At 42.5% G+C, this 22,640-nt stretch overlaps 1 protein-coding gene across 2 annotated transcripts in view; it reads left to right on the forward strand.

Annotated features, from left to right (window-relative positions):
* Positions 1-22,640, forward strand: part of kirrel1b (kirre like nephrin family adhesion molecule 1b) — an 86,051-nt gene that overhangs the window by 9,951 nt on the left and 53,460 nt on the right. The window lies entirely within an intron of this gene.

Consider the following 22,640-nt stretch of genomic DNA (forward strand, 5'->3'; position numbering starts at 1 on the left):
TTCCAAACTTATTCCCCTTATCAGAAACTGAACTTGTGTAACCAAATGATTTGATTGCGTGGGCGCCACGACCGAGTCTCAATATATCCCTCCATCCCCTTTTATTTCTTGTCCTTTGGTGGATTTTAAACGGTGATAAAAGAAGAAGCAGCGATTTGGAGATGGAGATGGACAACATGATTACAGATGATGAAAGCGGGTATCCATCACCACCCACTCTGTTTGTGTTTCCATCCTCCTTCTGTCTGTCTATCTGCCTGTTCCTCCTCTCTCCCCTCTTATGTTTTAATGTAAGTCGATAACTATCAGCAGCTGATAACACCACGGGCTCCGCTCGGCGTGGCAAGGCTCGATGAGGCGAGGAGAGGAGAAGGCGAGAGCAGGGCTGGGTGAGGCGGCGGTGGTGGTGGTGGTGGTGGTGGTGGGGGGCAGTGTTGGTGGTGGGGGTGACACTATCTCCCCTCAGTGAAGCCTGATATGCCCGAGTGCAGCAGAGATAAGCGAGCATCTCTCAGCGGTGGCGGTGAACGGGGGCAGTGACGTCACGCTGCTCGCCTCGCGGCCCTGTAGCGGAAAATGAAGTCGTGGCGTCACAGGTGAAGATTATGTCAGAGCGAGATTTGTCATTGTTCGGGAGAGGAGATTAGACTGCGGGTGTGTGTTTCACAGAGCGTGTGTGTGCGCTCACGGTTGCTCTTAATGAGCCTTTTCTCACAGCAGACATTTTGACTTGTCGCAGCAGAAATAGCACAGGTACAAAGAACGCCTCTGCTCTGCTCAAGTTTCCCGCTAAGTCGCGATGAGGGTGACAGCGGGCTAAGATGCACGACGCCTGGACCTTGAAACTGAGGCAGCTAATTGGAATTCAGCCCATCATTAATTTTATTATTCGCACCTGTGAATTCCCTCCATTTAAAATGTCTTCCATGAAAAAGGCTCATTGGATTTGATGCTGTGCGGTGGCGCTGTTCATTGCTTGCCTCGATTCAGCGATCAGTTGATTTGTCTGTAAAAATGTCAAAAAATGGTGAAATAAGTCCCAAAGACCAAAACGTCATCCTCACGTCTTGTTTTGTCCACAGCGATAAAGATACTCAGTTTTCCCTCATAGAAAAGCAAAGAAACAAGGAATTATTCACATTTAAGATGCAGGAATCAGAGCATTTGCGGTCTTCTTAAAAAAAATCATCAAACCGAGTTATTGATTATCAAAATACACTCACATTATGGAGCCAATCAGGGGACATAAACCAAGATCCTGAAATGTAGGCCATTCAGTTTTAGGACTTTTACATTAATGCTGTGATAAATCTCTGTGGAATTAATGTAAATCAATGCGATGTTCTTCTAAGTGAAACTAGAAGGTGTGTGTGTTTTGTGTGTGTGTGTGTGTGTGTGTGTGTGTGTGTGTGTGTGTGTGTGTGTGTGAGAGAGAGAGAGAGAGAGAGAGAGATTGAGAGAGAGAGAAAGGGGGTGGATTGTCATGGGAAAGAAGAAGTGGGTGTCTTTTTTTGTATGTTCCTTAAGAAAGGTACTGTGACGCTCTGTGTGTGTTTGTGTGTGTGTGTGTGTGTGTGTGCGCGTGCGTGTGTTTAGCTCTCAGCCAAGAGCGATGAAGAAAGAGCGAGGTTGCAGGTTTGTGTGCCTGTGTGTGTGCAAGTGTGTGCAAATCCACAATATACGACGAGGGCCAAAGGAAAATAAAAGGGTAGGTCTGCCCGGCTGTGATTGAGGCAAAGCGAGAGAGAGAGCGTGGGGGGGGGGGGGGACAGGCAGTGGGACAGAGAGAGAGAGGGAGGGAGAAAGAGAGAGGGAGAGAGAGAGGGAGTGAGAGGGAGAGAGAGGGGGAGGGCCAGCATGATGGGGCAAGTGAGAGACGGCGGAAAAGCAAGCGTGTTGGGGAGAGCACGAGAAAAAGATAATTTCTTAGCTCTTCTTTTAAATAAGTCTGTTTCTATAGCAACTGTCCAACCAGCCGCTAGAGTGAGAGAGAGAGAGAGAGAGAGAGAGCGAGAGAGAGAGAGAGAGAGAGAAAGAGGGGGGAAACTGGGGGTGAGAGGCAGCGAGAGAGGGAAGGAGGGAGGGAGGGAGAGAGTTACCATAGCAACGGAGGAAGAGGGAGAAAAAAAGACTTGGAGAAACTTTAAAAAATGTAAAAGGCAAGATAAGCAAAGGAAGAAGGAATTTACAGGAAGGCAGTGAAGGGTAATCGGGCAGTGTCGGGCAAGTTAATTAAAAGATTTAATTAATGAGTCATTACTAATTGAAATAGTGATTACATTACTTTACTTTATAGACTAGTGAAGTGGGAGGAGTTGCTTTGCACGCCCAGGAGCTTCAGGTTGTAAAAGTCCTGTTTATTTTCTGTATAAACACTGTGAGGTGACTGTCAGCCGGAGCTCTTCCAAGACTGGAACAGGCGTCAAAACTCTTCTGGTTGAACAGTCAGCACAAAAGATGAGACGCTGTGTTACAAAAAAAAAAAGTGTGGTTCTTTAATGAAATAATCGCCAAAGGCTGCGAGGAGCAGGTGACTTTAACATTTTTCACAAAGATCGACAAAAATGACAAGTCAAACTCACAAAATGTAATTTCTGCCACGAGGGGTCTCTCAATTAAAATTAAACAAAAGACTTGAGCAGTGTGGGATCACGGGAGTTGTTAAATAACCACCATTGCCAATGAAAATCTGTCTTTGTGACTCATGTTTAACGGATGAGGTAATTTTTTAATTTTACTCATGTTACATTGAAGAGCCTATTTGTAATAAAAATTGATTTTTGAGTCTCACTCCCAGCTCGTTAAATACTGATGCTTTGGGAGGGCGGCCGACCCGTCCCACTATCCCAGAGCAGTTTTTGATGATTTGGAAATGAGACTCAGAGCTCAGTTTTCCTTACAAATATTCCTTACTTTAAAAGATATAACATTAACATTAACATTAAGAATCTTACATTAAAATGTCTAAAGACGACTAGACGTTTGTTTGGTATTTTGTTGAGTTTGTACTTGTACGTTGTTGTAGTTTGAATCATCCCAAATATTTCCAAAAATGTTCAAATGCAGAGAAATCCACGTTCAATTGTGGTAAAGGTGCATTTGTTTTGGTTGCCTGTTGCTACCTCCTGCAAACTAGACTAAACTTGAAACCATGACCTCGTCCATGCACATTCATGCCCGAGTCACGTCACACGGATTTTTATAGGCGGTGGTGGTTTGTTTAATGTTTTTTCACCACCGGCAAAGCAAATTTGACTATGGGAGCATTTGTGATGGCGAACAGCCAGATTACCGTAGCTGGAAGGCAGCAATTAAAGGCACACATCGAAGGTATCTTTCCCTTCTTGAATTAAAGAACATAAACACTCGACATTGGAGCTTGTAGTGGCCCCTTGGATTCATTGATCAAGACGCAGAGTTTCCAAACGGGTGTCGATTTATTTCTTCCTCTCAATGAGCGCCATGCCCCATGAGCACCGTGAAAGCTACAGAATAAACAGAAGAAATTCAAAATGCTTCTCTGTAGTTTCACAGATAATTCACACATAAATCATGTTCACATATTAATCATGTTTACACCCAATACGAATCATTTTAACCAACTAATAAAGATGAAAGATGAAATGAAATACATATTTTTAAGCTATTATGACACGTGTATCACGTGCTTCTTTTAAATGAAGTACAATATACTGTAATTGTTCCCAGAAAGAATATATTGCTTTTATCCTGATGACATGTGCAATTAACTCATAAACAATTGAACTAATGACATTCTTTTTTTTCTTATACAAAATCCCATCTGATGATATTTTCATACCTCATTCCGCTCTCCCAGGGCACTAATTAAATAGTTTCTGCCATCAGCTAGCACGCTCTCTAGCTCGACACACACCTCACAGTTTGGAGCTCTTAAAAATAACAGGTACGAACAATACAAAAAATGAGGCAAATCACAATGTAAACTCTCATCCTTAGAGAATTCAAACAGATGAACATGATATATTGTGAAGAGAAAGCAGCAGGAAATCTGGCGTCACAAAAAACATCAGAAGAAGAAAACAGACTACAATGTCTTGTTAACACATAAAAACAATACTAAGAGAATATTAATGCAATTTATCCAACATTTACAGGGGTCACCTCTGTGAACTGCTGCTGCGGTCAGGTTGATCAGCAGGAGTGAGGATAGATCCACTTTTTAATCACAGGAGTTGAAACGTTAACTCCAAGCTCTCAAGAAACAGCTCCAGATCAGAGCAGAATCTGATGTGACTCTGGTGTTTATTCCTCCAGAAGGTCTGACGTTGCGGGAGACTCTCTGGCTTCTAGCTAGTTTTCACGGTTTCAGCTATGTAGTCAGCTTCCTACAAAAGATGTTCCCATTCTTAATCCCTCCCAAGAAGCTCTGAGTGGTCGATTATTCTCCAGCTGAATGAAACTGGCGTATCACCGCCTTATTTGAATTGCTAAACAAGTCTCAAATTTTGGCAGAGTTTCAGAGATTCCGGGCAAATATTTCTCCATGGTATTTTTGTTCCCAAATGTGACAGTGAATTATGCCAAATTTGCTACAGCTCTGATTCATGCCGCCGACTGCCTTCTTCTCTACAGCAGTGACACCTGAGGCTTATGGGAATGGTAGTATTTAAATCTGCACCCCCCCAAAACTGCTGGAAAACATTCTGAAAATAATAAAACCAGATTGCAATAGTGGATCTAATTTGATAAAATATCCAGGAGACTATTCCATACTGAGGAACATTATTAAAATAAAACTATGAAATGGGAATTTGACCCATGGCTCTTTCCACTTTGAGGCCGTAACATCTGTATAGGGTTGTGTAGGGATGATGTATTTTTGTAGGCCAACCCAGAAGTTAGCATCGCCCTGGTTCCCTCTGACATTTTTGAACAGGATTTTTAAATATCGCCAAAAATAAAGTAATCTCTCTGGCAAACACAGGTTTATAATGAATGATATGTTTTGGTCAGAAAGCTAATCTTCACAGACGAATGTCACTTTTTCTGATTTATAAAGCTGAAATTAAATCGATAGAATGTTAGGCTACAACAGGCTACATTGTGCTCACATGACTTGAACGTCCCTAAGTGTCTTACTACAGAGTTACTATACACGTTTTTAAATTTTTTTTTATATAAATTGATCGACATAACAGATGTAAAGTTAGACATGGAATTATTTGTAACTAAACACAAACAAATGAGTAGATGAGTCTCAATCATTCGGTGTGATGATGTTTACAAGCTTGTCTGCTGGATTTGGAAACATTGTCGGACAACCTCAAACTTTCCAGGAAGGAGATTTTGGAAGGAAACTTTTGAATGATCATTTCAGCAGCACTTATCTTTGGGGCGGCAGTGGCTGCACTGTGTCTGCTTTCTGAACTGCAAGGCAAGAGAAATGAGGGGTCGCGTTGAAGCAAAGCTTAGTTACCAACCAGGTCTGCCCCTTGGGGGAAATACAGCTGAAGAAAACCAGGTGTTTGTTGGATGGAGGTTTGCTGATACAGTAGACAAAACTGATAAAATTCCACCCATCCATCTCCCCGTAAGACAGCAAAGAAGCTCGCCTGAAATATTATCAAAGTAGTACGGTACCTGGATCACTTGCTTTTATGTTATTACTGACTTTCAATTGTAATCCCTTATATTACTTGTCAGAAAAAGTAATCCCACTGCTGTACTGCTCAGATAAAGATGGAGTGAGCGGGGTAATATGGCTGTACTGTATGGAGCCAGCAGAGAGAGCGAGAGAGAGAGAGGAGATATGAGCTGCGGTCATAATAGTGACTACGGCTGCAGCCTGATTGTCCATTCTCAGCTCTTGACCACACATGACCTCCATCACGGTGCGGAGACGGGGTGAGTGAGCAATGAGAAACACAGAGGGGAAGACAGAGAGAGAGAGAGAGAGAGAGAGAGGGAGAGAGAGAGAGAGAGAGAGAGAGAGAGAGAGAGAGAGGATTGATTGGGAGTCCCAGAGTTCAGACAGCTCTGACCACAGAGGCCTCGATCTGTTTCCCCCTGAAAGCACCGACGCTCCCCGGTGATCCAAAATAAGAGTCGACATGGGTCACATGAGGGGAGAGTGACCGAATCCTTCATCCTACACACCGAGTGTAGAAACTTGAGTGTGTGTGTGTGTGTGTGTGCAATGTGAGTGTGCAGTGTGTAAAATGTGTGAGAGTCAAACAAAAATTGACAAAAAAAATAAATTAAAAAAAATCCTGCAACAAAAAATTCAAGTGTCAGTAAAGCAGAGGAATTGATTCATTCATTCATCAATTTCAGAATCAGGTATATTGTCCACGTAGGTTTTCACTTACGGAACAAGGAATTAGGGGTTGACGTTGTATTGCTTTTTTCAGGGCAGATACTGATACCGATTGTTAGAAATCAAGGGGAATCAAGGGAAAAAAAAAAAAAAACCTAATTATTAGCCTAGAAACAGTGAGTAATCTGAATCAGTAAGGTGTTACCAATCAGATATTGTTGTAGGCAGGACATTGGACAAGAGGCTCCTGCAGCAGAGCCAAAGAAGAGCATTTGTAAATTGGTTTATTTCATCTTCACTGTGACAGAAAAATCACTGATAGCAATTATTGGAAAATGATGAATATGATGCCTGATAATGGTCCCAGGGCCAATAATCGGTCTGCCCCTACAAGGAGTTTGCCTTGGTATCTTGGTCCATAACCATTAATATAGTTGGAGCAAAACAAACAAGTACTATAAAGGTCAGGAATCATCTCTCTATAAAAGCAAGGAATCTCTTTCGACTAGCATTGCTAACCATAGCCACCACAGCCACGTGCGCACCAGAGCCAATCACTGCAGAGCTCACTTCCACGACACACCTCAAGAAACAAGCGGATTTATACCTGCAGCGGCGCGAGCTGGACCGAGATTTTGCCAGCGGTTCGGTCCCGTTCTGTGCATCTAAACTGACTGTTGTGGATTAATGAGACTAAACGAGTCCGAACCGAGTCTGTTCCGGTCTGAGGAGATCCGGATACGCAAGGACAACAAAGTGGAACCGGAATCTGCGGATGTTCGTGTGTAGCTAGCTGCCAGCCCAACCCCACGGCCCGTCTCCCGAGTCGACGGACGCACCTGCACGTCCAAAACCGGACTTAGGGTAAATAATGTCCGCTACACTGTTTCGCAAACATTGCCGTCACGTTTGCTTTTTAAGGTGAAATGTAATGGTAAAATCAAAAGTCGTCAAAGCAGCAAATTATAGCCCTGACGTCCCACCTTCAAACAAAGCCTCATTTGGCCATCCATGAAAAAGCTACTTAACCTCCCACTTTTCTATAGGAATACATGCTTCCTACAGGCAATGCACTATTACATATAACATTCAAACAATTTCATTTAACGAAATGCAAATAATCTGTCAAACAATGTGCAAAATATATAAAACAGTTGTGCAGTAGTCAAAACAAAGATGATGGAATGTGCAAGATATTGATGAATCAATTGTGAAAATGTTTATTATTTTATATGGTGAAGGCTGTGAATGACATGCTGAATTTAGTGAAGTTTCCATCTGGTGAGCAGGGCTCGCGTCCTGTTTGTGACCAAGAATCCAGAGTGATTTGTTTTTAATTGATGTATGTAAGTAAATTAACCTACGTTACTTCTGTTTTTACTTGTGAGCGACGTAGTTAGGTAACTTAGATTACATGAAGTGAGATGTGGTAGTAGTAGATGAATTGTGCAGCCCTATAAACATGTATGTAACGCTGTGATCCTACCCTCTCAATGAAGTCACATAAGTGCAGAAATAAGTGATAGAGGGGCAGAATGGCTGAGACAGAGACACAGTTCATCACTTTACCATCAGCATAATTCTGAGGCTGTTGTTTTAAGGTAACATGTGACAGAGTGTTGCTTTAATAACAGTCCAAAACACACATCATCAGTCATAATCGGTGAATTGTTTGTCTTAAAGTGTTGTTTTAGGAGGACTTTGTATATCAGATTGTATTTGTTATTTGACTACAGAGCCCTTTATTCTGAATGTGTAACCAGTTGTTGCACATTAGGTATTATTATCGGTGACTCGGAGCACTTCACATTCAAGGCTGATGCTAGAGGGGTATGTAGTGAGTCACAGTTTGAGGCTGGAGGCCGCTGATGAAGCTGCCGTACTTGACGAGTTGAGAGTGAGAACGTGTTTTACAATTTGCATTAAATGTAACGCACGACACAGACCGAGATCTTCTGGTTCATTCTGCGGTTTTGTGAACATTATGAAGATTGTGAATGATCAGTGGAATTTAGACGTAGAGGTCCGTTTAAAGGAAACAAGAACCAACCTTGTCATGTAGAGTTAGAGAGTCATCTGATACCAGACGTGATACAGACAGAAGAGGTAGTCATGGCACAGGAGCCTGGATGGGCTACCAGGGAGACAACATGATCCAAAACACTGATTTTCCAGACCGTTGGCGTGCATCAGCGCTGGAAAATAGTGCAGTAGTTTTGATAAGGTGACACATATCACTCCATGATGATGTGTGTGTGTTGATGCCAGGTGTGTGGACTCACGTATAAAAACAAAGGAAAGCAGCCGGTGCAGGTGTTGTGATGTACGTCACGCCAGGGGTATGCTTGTGTGTCGCTCTCCATTCACCGTACGGTTATGAAAGCTTTAACTCGAGTCTGATCGCTCGCACGTCTGAGGCCCTCCGCCTCTGACGAAGTGCAGACTGTAGAAGGTTGTTAAAGGTCTTTTTCCTTGACTATCTGCAGCTCCTTGTCAGCTCTGTGTCTTTGAACCACCTGAACTCACCGCTGTCAATACGAAAGCCTTTTGATGTGGTCCTGAATCCCGACTCCCTTACTCACTCATTTGAACAGGAAATTAGGAGGTTTCCTTTACACCCCATACAAACGGGCTGAGCTGTCCTTGTCGCCTCTCTGCTGCCATTTTGCACATTTATCACTCTTCAGCATCTCTTTCATTTCTATTTCGAACTGCATTGCAGAACGAATAGGTTCATTGATACCGCGGCCATGGAATATTTAAAAACATAGAAATTGCATTTGCAAAATTGCAATTGCAATTTCTGATCACTTTCAAATGCAGATATTCCACTTTAATGCATGGGAATGTGTAGCAGATGTGATAAAGGAAAATCATATTGTATCATCATCGATCATATTTTTTTGACAGATGTTAGGATTGCCGTGCGATTCACGGTTAATGGCAATCATCATCGGTGCGTCGCCATTTTCATTTTTACTGAAAAAAGCTATTAAATCGTGATGAAGTGACATTTGTTGGGGTTTTTATTTACGTGCGCAGAACAAGGTTTGATAGGATGGGGTTTCTTTGCAGCACCACACTTGCTGCATTCACTATAATGCCGTTGTCATTTTTACCTAAACAAAACATGGCAGCTTCCTGGGTTGGATATTGCTCTTGACTTTACTGCCATTTCAACAATATTTTGATTAATTGTTCAGCCCACCACACTAGATATTGCCTGTGTGTTGATGCAATGCAGGTATACCAGAGTATTGTTTTGAGACCTTGACACGAGTGAAACTAAAGAAAAGGTCTATAAACAAAAGATCCTCTTGTAGCTTTTCATCCTTCGTACATACTTTTTTAAAAACATTTTTTTTTTTTTTTTTGCAAAGCACACAGCAGCCTACGAATTATTTTGTTTTAAATTATTCAAAAGGTGGTGTACTTTCATCAAACTTTTTCCCCAACATAAAACGCTTCCTCTGTAAAGTTAGAGTGTGGGTGCATGACTTTTAAAGCCTCAATTGAATCGCAGTCTTCCTCCTCCACTGAAGCTTTCAGTGCCTCCGCCTTCATGATGTGCTGTGTTCTTAACAGCACAGAACATTTCTTGTAGATTTTGTCCTTTGAAACCGCTTGCAGAGTCGAGCCGTTATGCGCTAGATGGAGCAGGGTGAAATTAATGGGGTTTGGAACAAAAGGTTTTGAGAAAGATTTCCTGACTATTCCCCATGCAATTACTTAATCCCTTGTAATTAGTCTCCGTGTTTGAAAAGGAATATACATTCTCCATCTCTCCCCTCTTTTCCCTCTTGAGTTGGAAGATAAAAATTGCAGACAAAAACAGAATGAGCGTCTTTTGTGGAGCATGCTGACTATAAACATCCACACAGCCTGGCTTTGAACAGCGGTTATGTTATAGACAACCATTAACGATTTACATTTGTTCTACTCAGATTCACCAGGATAATTATTTTCCACGAGAAATGGCCGTTATAATTAGACGTAAACACGGTCCAGTCTTTCTGCATAAATTAACCTTTTTGAATCAGTGCACTCAGACATCAGACGGGGGGAAGAAATGTTCCTCACTTTCTTCTCCCGCTTTTATGGACAATGACTGTGTGGTGAATTCACCACAGCAGATAATGAGGAGCACACAGTCATTTCCATTCTGGCTGAGCCCACACAGGACAGCTGTCTATTTTAAGCTATAGCTGCTGGCCAGCGAACCATTAGCCTGTTTTACACCGATAGCAAATAGCCATTAGGCGTAACTGCAAGCCAGTTAGCCAACAGCCATCTGCCGCACACTGCAATTATGCTGCCTTAAAGTGCTGTTGGAAATATAGTAATTATGAGTTGAGCATGCATTAATGACAGAACACAATGGTAAATACGCCAGGGAAAGGGGGAATTTTCAATGATACCTGCGCTAACAATCTGTGTTCTGAAGAGCACGTTAGCGCTGTGAATACTGATTGAGTTAGTTGAGACGTTTATTTTTGTAAATAAAAAAGGGCAAAACTACTTTGTGCGACAAATTCACTTTGAGTAGCCCTGTCCGAAACACATTCTAGTGTTCCTCAGAGTTACACTTCCGTCTGAGCTCAGCTGTGGCTGCTCCTGATGAGCTCTGAAAGCAGCGGGCGCCAACTGGAGTAGCTGGTTAGCCGCTAGCTGCTAGCGCCCCGTGCTGTTCCCCTCTGTTTTGCTCTGTTCTCTTCAATGACAGCGGGCTCATTGAGACCATGCTTACACTACTAGCTCTCAGTGTAAATCCGCAGGCTGTGTTTGGTGACTCCTTTCCTGGCAATGACAGTCACTGTAGTCAGCAGCACATTCAGGTCAAGCAACTTGACTCATTTCGTCACATTCTGCCACAAGCCTTTTTGCTTTCACAATGCTCTGATTAAGTGGTACAATAGTTGCAAATCTGCTGGCGTGTTTGCTGAAGAGTAATTACCAGCGTCTGATAAGCGTTCTGGGGAAGTTTCCCAGCTACATGATTTCCACAGAGGCTTTATCTCAATTGAATGTGATTGTCTTTGCCGAATTGGCTCAGCCATGATCCTGGAAACTGGCCTTGTCTCACACACATGATAAGACAACAGATTGCCTTGTACGCCATCCAACCAAGAATAATGCCGCAAGCTGTAATAGTTTACACCATCCGTCAGGGTTTTTCCGCAACTACATGCCTTCTTCATCACCGAGATAAAACTGCAGCTCGCTGGCAGAGTCGGAGGATCATAAATGGCATGTTGGAGGCACTAATTGGCCACATGGAAGCAGGCTCAGGCTCCTCACAAGCACATCATGCGACATAAAAACGGTGATGCAAATCAGGTTGTAGCAGCACGCGGTGATGGGTGATGGATGCTGGGATTTTAGGAACGAGATTTCCCACTTTCTTAATGTGCCTTTTGTGGTGTGTGTGTGTGTGTGTGTGTGTGTGTTGGCCTCACTTCCTCTCTCAGAATCCCTCCGTTTGTGTTACCATGGGGACGGCATGCTTCCTATATCCCGCTTAACCCCCACCACCATCACCGCCATCATCACCACCTCTGCTTTTTTTTGCCCCCCCTACATCCTTTACTCACTGGTTTCAGTGTTACCATGGTGACACACGTCTGTCTCCTCTCTGCCTGCTACCTGTTTCACATTCTGCCTTGTCTCACTGGGTCAGTCAGTCTGTCTGTCTGTCTGTCTGTCTGTCTGTCTGCCCACCTCTCTGTTACTCTATCTGCCTGCTGGCTGTTTGTGTGCCATTGGCTTGCCTTTCTTTGTTTACTCTTTGTTTGTTTGTTTTTTGTTTTTTTATGTGTCTGCATGATTGTCTGGCTGTTTTCCTGCGTCCGTCCCTGTCTGTGTTTGCTCTCTGTCTCACTCTTTTTTTTTTTTTTCTCTCACTTTGTCTCCGGCTGACTGGCTGTATGTCTGGCCACCAGGCTTTTCCACCTCTAATCCCTCCTCTCCTCTTTCTGCTCTGCTGCTCTGCTCTGTTGTTCCCCTTAACATCCACCTCTCTACCCTCCTCTTCTTCTTTTTTCCTCCCCCCTTTCAACCCCCCCACCCCCCGACTCCGATTGTGTGTTCCCACATCAAAACAGTATCCATTGAATGTCACAGGGAACACACAGTGAAAAAAAAAGGGAGGGATTTAGGTAATTTTCGCAGACGGCAGCTGTTGCTATGGCGACACAACTTTTGGATTTGCTGGGCAGAGCGAGGGATGAATAGAGGGATAGAAGGAGGAAGAGAAAATGTGTGAGGATAGAAAAAAGAAGGAGGGGAGGAGGGGTTGAAGAATGAAAGCCATGTCTTTGGCTCTGGTGCTACATGCTGGCCCCGGTTTGTCCTCTGAGCAGTGTGAGGTTTAATCCACAACACGAACACTTTGGGAAGCAATGCACCACCTGAAGACAATCATTCAAATCCCTCAAGTATCACAAACCGAGAAACCTCTATGATTATTTCCAGCATTCTCATTTTTTTTCCCTCAAAAACTGGCATCATTTGTTCGGATTCTATGCTGTCAATCACTTTGTGAGGGAGCGTGCTAGTTTTTCCAAATCCCGCTCTTGAGATGAAACCTGTCTCTGCCTGCTAATGCATGTAGAAAACCACTTCATTAAGCTCTCAGTGGTACGCTCTGGCCTTGCTTTGTTCTGCCTCTCCTGCAGTTTTGGCAAATAAAACAACGCGCAGAAAAAGGGATCTCCACGTTGAGAAAAACAATAAATCATTTTCAAAATAAACAGGCTCCAAACGAAGCCAAACGAACTCATCATCTGTTAAACAGCATCTTCTTCTCCTTCATCTTTGTTTCGGTGAATCAGGTTGCAAATGTGTTTCTGTCACTTCCCTTCAAAATGGTGAAAATTTCATTTTGGATGGAACACCCCTCCCTCCCCTCTGAGTGCTAATGCATTTAGAAAAACCACTTTATTATAATACGCATTTGAATATTCATAGTAGGCAGGCAGGGGGGTGATGGAGGAGACTGGAGCCTTTGGGTATTGATGTAGAGCTGTGGAATTAGCTGCGAAACTGCTATTGATTCAAGCTGTGAGGACTGGAATATGAAATACGGAGGGAGGGGGAGGAAAAAAGGGCGAAAGACCTTATCAATGAACTTGGAGAATGAAAGAGGGAGTGAAAGAGAACGAGCGTGCTCAGTGGGAGAAAAAAGAGGAAGAAAAAACAGATTATCAGTCAGCGGAGAATTGAATTAAAGGGAGACAGAAGGACAGAGTGGTTGAAGAAGGGAAGAGCAGATTATCAAGCAACACAGAAGGGGAGCGAGGGCGACAAAGTAGGGGAAAGAATGCATGAAAGACAGACAGAGAGAAAGAAGAGTAACATGATTAAGGAACACAGAAGAATGAAAGAAAAGATCAAATGAACCAAAGAGCGAGAGAACAGGGCGAGAGGTCAGGGCTCGCCGCGAGTGGCGCTTTAGCCCGGAGACGCCACGCTACAGTAAACCCCTCCAACCCCCCGACGCTGCGAATGGTTGATGGGAGGACTAAGTTGACAAATGTCAAAGTTTACATTTCATTACAGAAGGTGGGGGCCGGAGAGAGGGTGGGGATGGAGGGATGGAGCGAGTTGGAGGAGGGATGGAGAAGAAGAAGGGGGGGAGTGAGGGAGGAAATGCCACGCATTCCATTAAGTGGCCAGCGAAAAACCACAGAGAGAGGGGAGGGGAGGAAACGACAGAAACAAGAGAGAAATACAGGAAACGGAGGTGGAGAGGTGGAGGGGTGGAGGGGAAGGAGGGTGGGGGGGTGGGGTAGGGATTAGACCACCATACATAAAGACAGATAGAGATAGAAAAGGGGGTTTATAAGCGGAGGAATGAAGTGCTCGATTCATCACTGCCTCGACTGTGGTCCTGACCTTTGAAAATGGAGTTAACGTTAGACAAGGCAGCACTTAACATTCTGATGGCCTCCATGTTTGTTCTTAAGTTGTCAAGGCAGAGCCTCATATTACAGCCGCCCCGTGTTGATCTAGAAATTGCATGGCTTTACAGCTCTCTCGCTAAAGGATAATAAGCTGACATAAAAGCTTTTCACATCCTGATCTTATAAGAGGAGATAAGGCTGCTGATATCACATATGTATGTTTGTAATTGTTAAGAAATCCCAAAACCAACAATGAATTGATTCTGCTGAGCGTTACCTGAACAGCCAAAGCCTCATTTACAAAAAGCTATTCGATGGCCATCAGTGAGCATTACTGCTAAACTATGCAGCATGTTCCTTCATTACCATGACGCTGTAAATTATTGTTAATTGATCCCACATACACCCTCCAGCTGCCGGAAGTGACCACTAGAGCAACAAATGTGTATTGATCCACGGCTGAAAATAGTCCCAAGCAAATTCACTATTCACCTCTCTTAGAGTAATTGTTTGCTAAAATCAGCAGAGCTCAGCTATTACAGGACGTTACTGAGCCCTTTTAAAAGGTGAAGCTACATAATTGTGACCCTTTTGAAAAAAACGTTTACATCGCAGGAAAGATCGAATAAACTTGAGGCTGAGTGCCACACAGGGTAGACTCCAGCGAAAAGTATCGCTGTTCTAACAAACTAGCTGGTGTTTTCATGGGATTTGTTGACAGTATGAACAATACAGACTATTGTGAGCCCTTAGATTTGTCACAATGAATTCATCAGGACGGTGTATCTTTACTGTTTGTTCTAAAAGTATATCAACATTAAAACAATTTTTTTTTCACAATGTTTATTTTAAACATTGTGATGAAACATGAGTGTTTTTATCGCCTTTTACATAACTTTTGGGTACATTCACACACTAATTTATGTTTTAAAATCTAATGATTTAAGTTGTTAAGAGACTTGTTTATGCTTTAAGCTTTTATCATGATAAAAAAATAAATAGTCTAGAGAAATATAAGAAAATGAAATGAGGGTAAACTGTTTCAAAATCTACCAGAACTCTAACTAATTTTTCATAAAATTAGAACCTCTACTATTATTTAAAAATAGATAAATGAAGAAATAATACTATGGGAAAGAAAAAATATCTTTTATCACCAACAATATAGGGAAGGAAATGAGGAGAACTATCTCAGTCAATGAAACTAGAGACACAATACTGTTGCAAGCAAAAACAGCCTGAATTTGAAACGAGGCCAGGGTTACTTTCTGTTTCCCTGTCTGAGGAAGGCCGGAGGTACAAAATTATCGTGTCTGTGTTCTTTTGTGTTCAAAGTGAGGCAAGGCCGTTCTAAACTGAGAAAATTGCATAACTTTTGTCAGAGGATACATAACCTCAGAACTGCCTGGTCAATGGGCTCAAAATAAGTCTGCTTTTATTAACTCCGGCACATTCAGGCTGTCTTTCCACACGTCCAGCTGGTTCTCCCCTGGTACCAACTCTGATACCCAAAGACACAGTGTTAGCCAGTGCCGAGTACTGACCTCTGCATGTGCTCTGTTTTCCCCCAAAAAGTCTATAACTCTAAACCGGAAGTGAAGTTTCTTACACCACCATGTTTTTTGGACTTGTGAAAATTGTGTTTGTATTATTATTTAGACGGTTCACATAAAAAAAAAAAATACGTTACCTTCTTGTCTAACACACGTGCTGTAGGTCTGCTGGTGCTGTGAACAGATGCAGACCTCACAAACTGCACTGAGTTGCTGTGATAAACAAAGATAAGAGCTGATGCTGCGTTTGCTTCCTTCCGTGTGTCCACATGGAAAAGGCTCACCTCGTTGTGATTACATGTGAAAAGTTAATGAATCTAAAGTCAGACTTCTTTCCTGGGCTGTTCAGTTGAGCCTCGGATCTTCTTTTTCTTCGTATGGATGCTGCGCTTTTTAAGTCAACTCAAGCAGTTTGGCGAATGTTTTACATATTATTGAAACATATCGGCCAGTTATCTGTATCTTTAGGCCATATGACATTGTTCTGAGCTACAATAGATCGTTTTGTGACATAAAAAGACTCTGACAGACCCTCTGCCTCAGAAATCACCAGAGAAATTGCAAATGGCGAGGCAGTTATAGCTTTGCTAATCATTGTATACAGTTGTATACAGTATGTGTAGTAAGGGGTCCCTGCTTTGTCTCTCTGTCAGCTAAGCGCTCCTTGGCCTGGAGAATGTTGAAGAACCCTGTTACTAAGCGGTATCAGCGCAGTATCAGCGGTAGCCTTTGATGCGTGTGCACCCGTAGGAGCCTGAACTGTGTTTGAAAGAGATGTGCAACATTTAGCTGATACCCAATCCTCTTAAAAAGGTCAGCATGGCACCCATTAGTACATCCCCTAAAAGCAGCTGCATCTTGAGAATAAATGAAGAGTTTGATTGCAAAAAAAAAAAAAACGAAACGTTTCAAATACATAACTTTTCCTCACAGATCAATGGGCCTCGGTTTGAAGTAACCTCACAGAATTCTGATGCGGTGGTTGTACTCCGGCTGCTCCTCTTTTAAGTAAATAACTGTTTTGGTTTTATACATCGTACGGAAGTGAATGTATTCATTTCTCTTGCGCTGCTCCGAACCAAAAATACTTACTCTGCGATGCATTAACTTGCATCGTTGAATCAAAATGCAATTTTACAGCAAACCCATTCCGTGTTTACCCGTTGCTGTGGCCCAGTAACAATTTCCTAGTAGGATTCGGGCCAAGATGAGTCAGAGTGAGACTTGGGCAAGCCTTGAACAAATGCCATGGACGCACAGTGATCCTGGTTGTAACGTATTTATGTGCAGTCAGAGATATCTGGTTGAAGCAGAGTCTGAGAGGAGGGCGTTTGTTTAAGCCAGAGATGTGAATGGTTTTAAAGTGTTTTCTCCTGCTGTAGTACGTGACTTTATGGACAAGGCTCACCCCTCTGTATGTAATGTACTTGCATTCACACTTTATTCGCTATTTTGAATATTCTACTCATACATCGTCTAGTTTCTGAACATTCATTGGCTCTAATAGTTTGTTTTTGCACCCTTTTTTTCTTTTTTATATCTGGGACTTTGACTTATTAAACTTGCCGGATTCGCAACTGGATCCGAGTTGACAGCCTTATATGGAACCATTACTATTTCACATTTCTACCGGCGGTCCTAAAGTTTCCAAGGATGCCAAATATGTCGGCTTAAATTTTGTGGAAATGTGCATAAATGATGCACAAGACAGCAAGAATATTTGCATCTGATGTAACAGTGCAGCCATAAAAAACACTGCATCTTGGATCTTGACTATTTCTCTCAATATGTGTGCACCACGGAGCTCCAGTAAAGTGCTGGAACATGAATATATAGGCAGTGTGGGGAAGATTTTTTTCATAATTCAGAGAACGTTATGGTTGATATGAAGAGTTAAAGAGGTTTAATGGTCTTAAATCCAGCTCCAGGCAGAGTTGAAAGGTTTGGGGAAAAAAAATCTGGGATCTGCAGCACCAGGCGGCACACACAATCTGTCTGAAACGTATAGTGAAAGGAGGCTATGACGTGGTAAATGATGCACAAGCAGATCTCGCTGTTTTCTCCCCAGAGCACGCGAAACAGTTGGATCTGTGACTGTGAGTTGTGTTAGAAAGAGAGGAAAAGAACAAATCTTGCCTTTATTCTGGGGTTTCTGATTGAAGCGTGACGCTCATTCAGGCCGCGAGAGGAAGTGAGCTATTTGTGATTCATATCTCTGAGTGTTTGATATCTCGGAGAGTGTGTGAGAGTGTGTACTGTATGTGAGAGGGTTTGTGGGTAAACACTGGAACAGGTTTGTTTGAGCGTTGGAAGGAAAGTGTTTTCACAAACGAGATAAAGAGATGAAGCACATGTGAGCACAGTTACAGCCGTGATCAGGGCGTCACAACGCCTGAAAACAGAGATTACCTCTTTGTGTTGAGTAGTGTAACTTGACATTTTACTTTGTCAGGTCTTATCGTTGTTTGATTATGTCTTAGAGTGAGATTTTCTTCTAGTTTCCCTTTAAGAGTGCAAATTAAAGAGCACAAGGAGGAGAATGATCAATCTTATGTATTTTGTTGTAACATGAACAATAAATTAAGATAATCACAATGTGTTTGAGCTTGAAGCTACTCATTTTATCCAAACCTGATCCTAGCTCGTCAGTGTTTGCCTCTTAACATGTGAAAAAAAGTGATGTCGCATGTGGAATTTACACTTTTCATACGCGATTCACATATTTTTTCACATGCGGATCAGGATTTCTAGGTGTAGAAACAGGAAATTTGTATTTTGTCTTAAATGGAAAAAGTCTCCTCACCTTGTTCAAAGAGAATTATTCATTATGTTTACATTTAAGTTTTCTCATCCGACCAAATAAGAAGCTCATAATTTGTGACGCACTGCTGTAACTACCCAACAAGTTGACAAGCACCCTAACCTTGCATAAAAGTGATGTTCACATGCTGGAGCTTTATGGATTGCATGTACGTTTATGGATTTAAAAATATGTGGCAAAAGTAATATAAATATACATAAATAAGTAAAAATGCTTTTTTTTCTCTCACTGTTTTTCCACAACTGTAATTTTACAAGTCAAATTTTGGTCTTCTTCTGCTCCTCTGTTCTCGGCCTACTGTTACCTCCAACAGCACCTTTTCACCACCGAATCTCAATAGACATCACTGACCTCAACCTCCCAAAGCTTCCAGGTTAATTTATCAGTCATTTTACAAATGAGGGTGCAAAACAACATGTTTCCTAAGTTTCTGTATGTTGCATAGGAGGATCAATAGAAGAGCTAACTATTTCATTGAGTGGTGCTTGAAAATAAATGAATTGACAGGACGACAATGCTTATTGGCAGTTAGAAACAGGAAACATTGATTATTTCTTTTTACGCCCCCACAAGTGCATCTTTAATGCATCAATAATCAACACCTCTGCATGGTATTATTACTAACTCTACTGTGACAAGATCTGGAGACTTCTTCCAGTACTGAGAACAGACCAACCGTCTTGTGCTGCTTCTCAGACGCTAATGATTACTCTCGAGGCAGCACAAGACAACAAGTTATTTTTAACTCCCATCAACATTTGAACATACAGAACTTCAGCTCCTGTAGTTTAGGTGAATTACGCTCAAAACAAAAGACTCTGTGTACAAAATTGAGAGTTTTACCTCTTTGTCTCGTGTGGACACACATGATGCTGCAGAGCTCCTTTTTTAGAGCACAGTTTTTGTGGAATGTGTATGTGTATACAGTATATGTGTCTGTGTGTGTGTGTGTGTGTGTGTGTGTGTGTGTGTGTGTGTGTGTGTGTGTGTGTGTGTGTGTGTGAGAACGCGCGCATGTGTGCGCGAATGGTCCGAAGTGCTGCCTCCCTGCTGATAGTCCTGTGACTGGGATCTCCTCCCTCCAGCCTCCTCCGCATCCTCCTCCACCTCCTTCATACTTTGTCTAATGAAAAACCTTCTGCCCCGTCTCTCTTTCTTTCGCACAAACACTCTCATGCACACGCACGTACACATTTGAAGACGCTGAGCTACGTGCACACACTAACGGAGGGAGGTACAGACACAGAAAAGGAAGCCCGTTTGGATGCACAAACAACAAAGCGTGAATGCACACAGACAGAGGAGCACACACACCCTCAGAATGCCTGCCGACAAAAAAAAGTAACCAAACGTATACATGTGTGAAGTGCACACACACACTCTCGTCCCATGGCTCCACGTCTGGGAGCAAAGAGCCGCCTTTAAAAAGTGAGTCCTTCGGTTCAACTCCACAGAGATCGCTTTCATTTCCCTCCTCCCTGCAGCAGTCGGTCACAAAAACACGATTTCTCCCACTGATGATTTTAGAGTAAAAAAAACAAATGAAAAATTCATCAAATTGGAAGAGAAGTCCAGGATTTTTTTCTTTTTTTGAAGAGGTGGTGGTGGGATTGCGTGTGTGTGTGTGTGTGTGTGCGCGCTTCTGTGTGCAACAAGAAATGGAACTGATGCATCTTTTCTGTGTCACTGCTAATGTCGCATGTCGGGAGAACCTCCAGGGGGCTGCCGTTGACACACACATGCACAAGCACACATATGTCATCATACATATGGCGCATGCACTTTACACACACACACACACACACACACACACACACAAACATGGCTCATATAAACAGACACAAAAATGCTTCACCATCCTAATGCACGCACACACACACATGCACTCACTTCATGTCATGTTCCTGCTTGGCATCATGGGAGTTCCAACTCTGAACACTCTGAACATTAAGGGAGGAATCAGTGCACATATCTGCTGTTGGAATAGAGTGGAGAAAATCAATTCTGCCTGTCATAACACACACCGACACACACTTGTGTGTGTGTGTGTGTGTGCTAATGCGGAGGAGCAGAGGTTGACCTCAGGCTACCGGCTAATTAAAACTGTTCCAGAGTAACGAGGGAGGGAGAGAAAACATAGAAAAAGAGGAGTAGATAGGAGAGAGATTGAAAATGGAGGGAGACAGTGGGATAGAGGGAGTAATGAGAGAAAAACACTAGAAGGCAATGAGAGTAAGAGAGAGGAAGAGTTTTTCAGTTTGTCCTTATTTTAATTGAGGGTCTAAGGGCAAAGCCTGACTTATAACGCACAACCCTCTGTGACAAACTTGTGATTTGGTGCTTTATGAATAAAACTGCGCGTACAAATGAAAAGGAATCATTTGTGCTAATGAATTAACATTAGATATTAAACATGGTTAAAACTTAACCAACAAGTTGAACGACAAAATACGTTGCTTGTCAATGCATCCTAGCTGCAGGATTATGTCACTTATCTGTAGTGTCCAAACTATGAATATCAAACTGTTTTATGATGTGACAGCAGGGTGGTATGGTCGGGTTAGATTTAGGCATAAAATATACTTGGTTAGATCATGTTTTTCGTTAAGATGATTATTTTGTTACGATTAGAAGAGCTTCATAGGCACAGTGATGATAATAAACGCTTTGCGGTCATTGTTTTTTACGTGAAACTCAACAACATTGACAGTTCTCAGATGTTTTGCTGACCCATCCATTAACTCTAACCTCCCCCTGCGCAGAATGTGACTCCATAACTGCCTTAACTGACTTCCTCTTTTGTTCCTGTCACAATTTCTCAGCAGTGCTTAAAACTAAACAACTGAATAGGTTGAATGCCAGTGGCTTCCAAAGCAGCACATAACATATTCCCAAAACGACATGACTGTTGAAGCGTACTGGTTACAGGTGTACTGGACCTTTGCTGTATGGTAGCAGGTTGGTTAAGTTTAGAAAAGATTGTGGTTTGGCTTAAAATAAGTGGTGACAAATGTACCTTCATTACCTACATAATTTCACGATCGCATCCCTGACCTCCCCTCATGCTGACTTTCTTGCTCCTGACACTACTTCTTCTGACTCCCTCTTTTGCTGCTCTAATAATAACCACACCCACTAGAGGTCGCCGCTTACAAGACATATAAATATGGGTCACTGTTTTTGATGAGGACTGTAATTACTATGGACACCTGAGGTCACTGTGTTACTTGCTTAACATTCTCAGTTGTACTTAACATTGTGTTTAAGAAATGTCAGAGATACCCAAAGATGTCCAAAGACAACCAAATTCCAATTACTTTTGTTGATGCCCACGGACTTTGATTATTGCATTAGAACGTAATTGCCTTTCTTTTGCCACTATGACAACCTTTCACTCTTGTGGGAAGGCCTTATGCACGATTTCTGATGCAGGCTACAGGGGATTTGATCCCGTTGGGTCACAAGAGCGTCAGTGAGATTGTAATGATTTTGGGCAACTTTCAAGCTCATCCTAAAAGTGTTGGATGGGGTTAAGGTCAGGGTTCTGTGCACGCCAGTCAAATTCTTCAACACCACATTGGGAAAGCATTTCTTAAAGGACCTGGCTAAGCACCATGCATCATCATTCTGAGACAGGAAAGAGCCTTTCGAAACTGTTGCCACAAGTTTTGGTGAACACTGTTGTGTAAAACATAATTACAGCCCCTTGCCAACTTTGGCCTTCACAGTGGTATGAAGAAATACACATATGAATACAAATATGTATTTAAAAAATACAAAAACACCAACTTGTAGGGCTCCTGATACCTGCCTCGCTCCACACAGGAGTTTTCGATCGAAAGAGCGAGAGAGAAATGGAGAGTGCGTGTTGGCAGGGAGACGGAAAGCCAGAGAGAGAGAGAATCGAGAGCAAGAAGGAGGGAGGGAGGGAGGGAGGGAGAGAAAGAGCTGGAGTGAGGTCAGCAAATGTGTGAAAGTGTGAAAGTGTGAACAGACGGAGACACGTTGACCTGGATGTTCGGAGAGAATATGGGAGCTGAGAGAGAGAGAGAGAGGAGGGAGTTTTT

This window comes from Acanthopagrus latus, chromosome 21 (assembly GCF_904848185.1).
Source record: "Acanthopagrus latus isolate v.2019 chromosome 21, fAcaLat1.1, whole genome shotgun sequence".
Lineage (NCBI taxonomy): Eukaryota > Metazoa > Chordata > Actinopteri > Spariformes > Sparidae > Acanthopagrus > Acanthopagrus latus.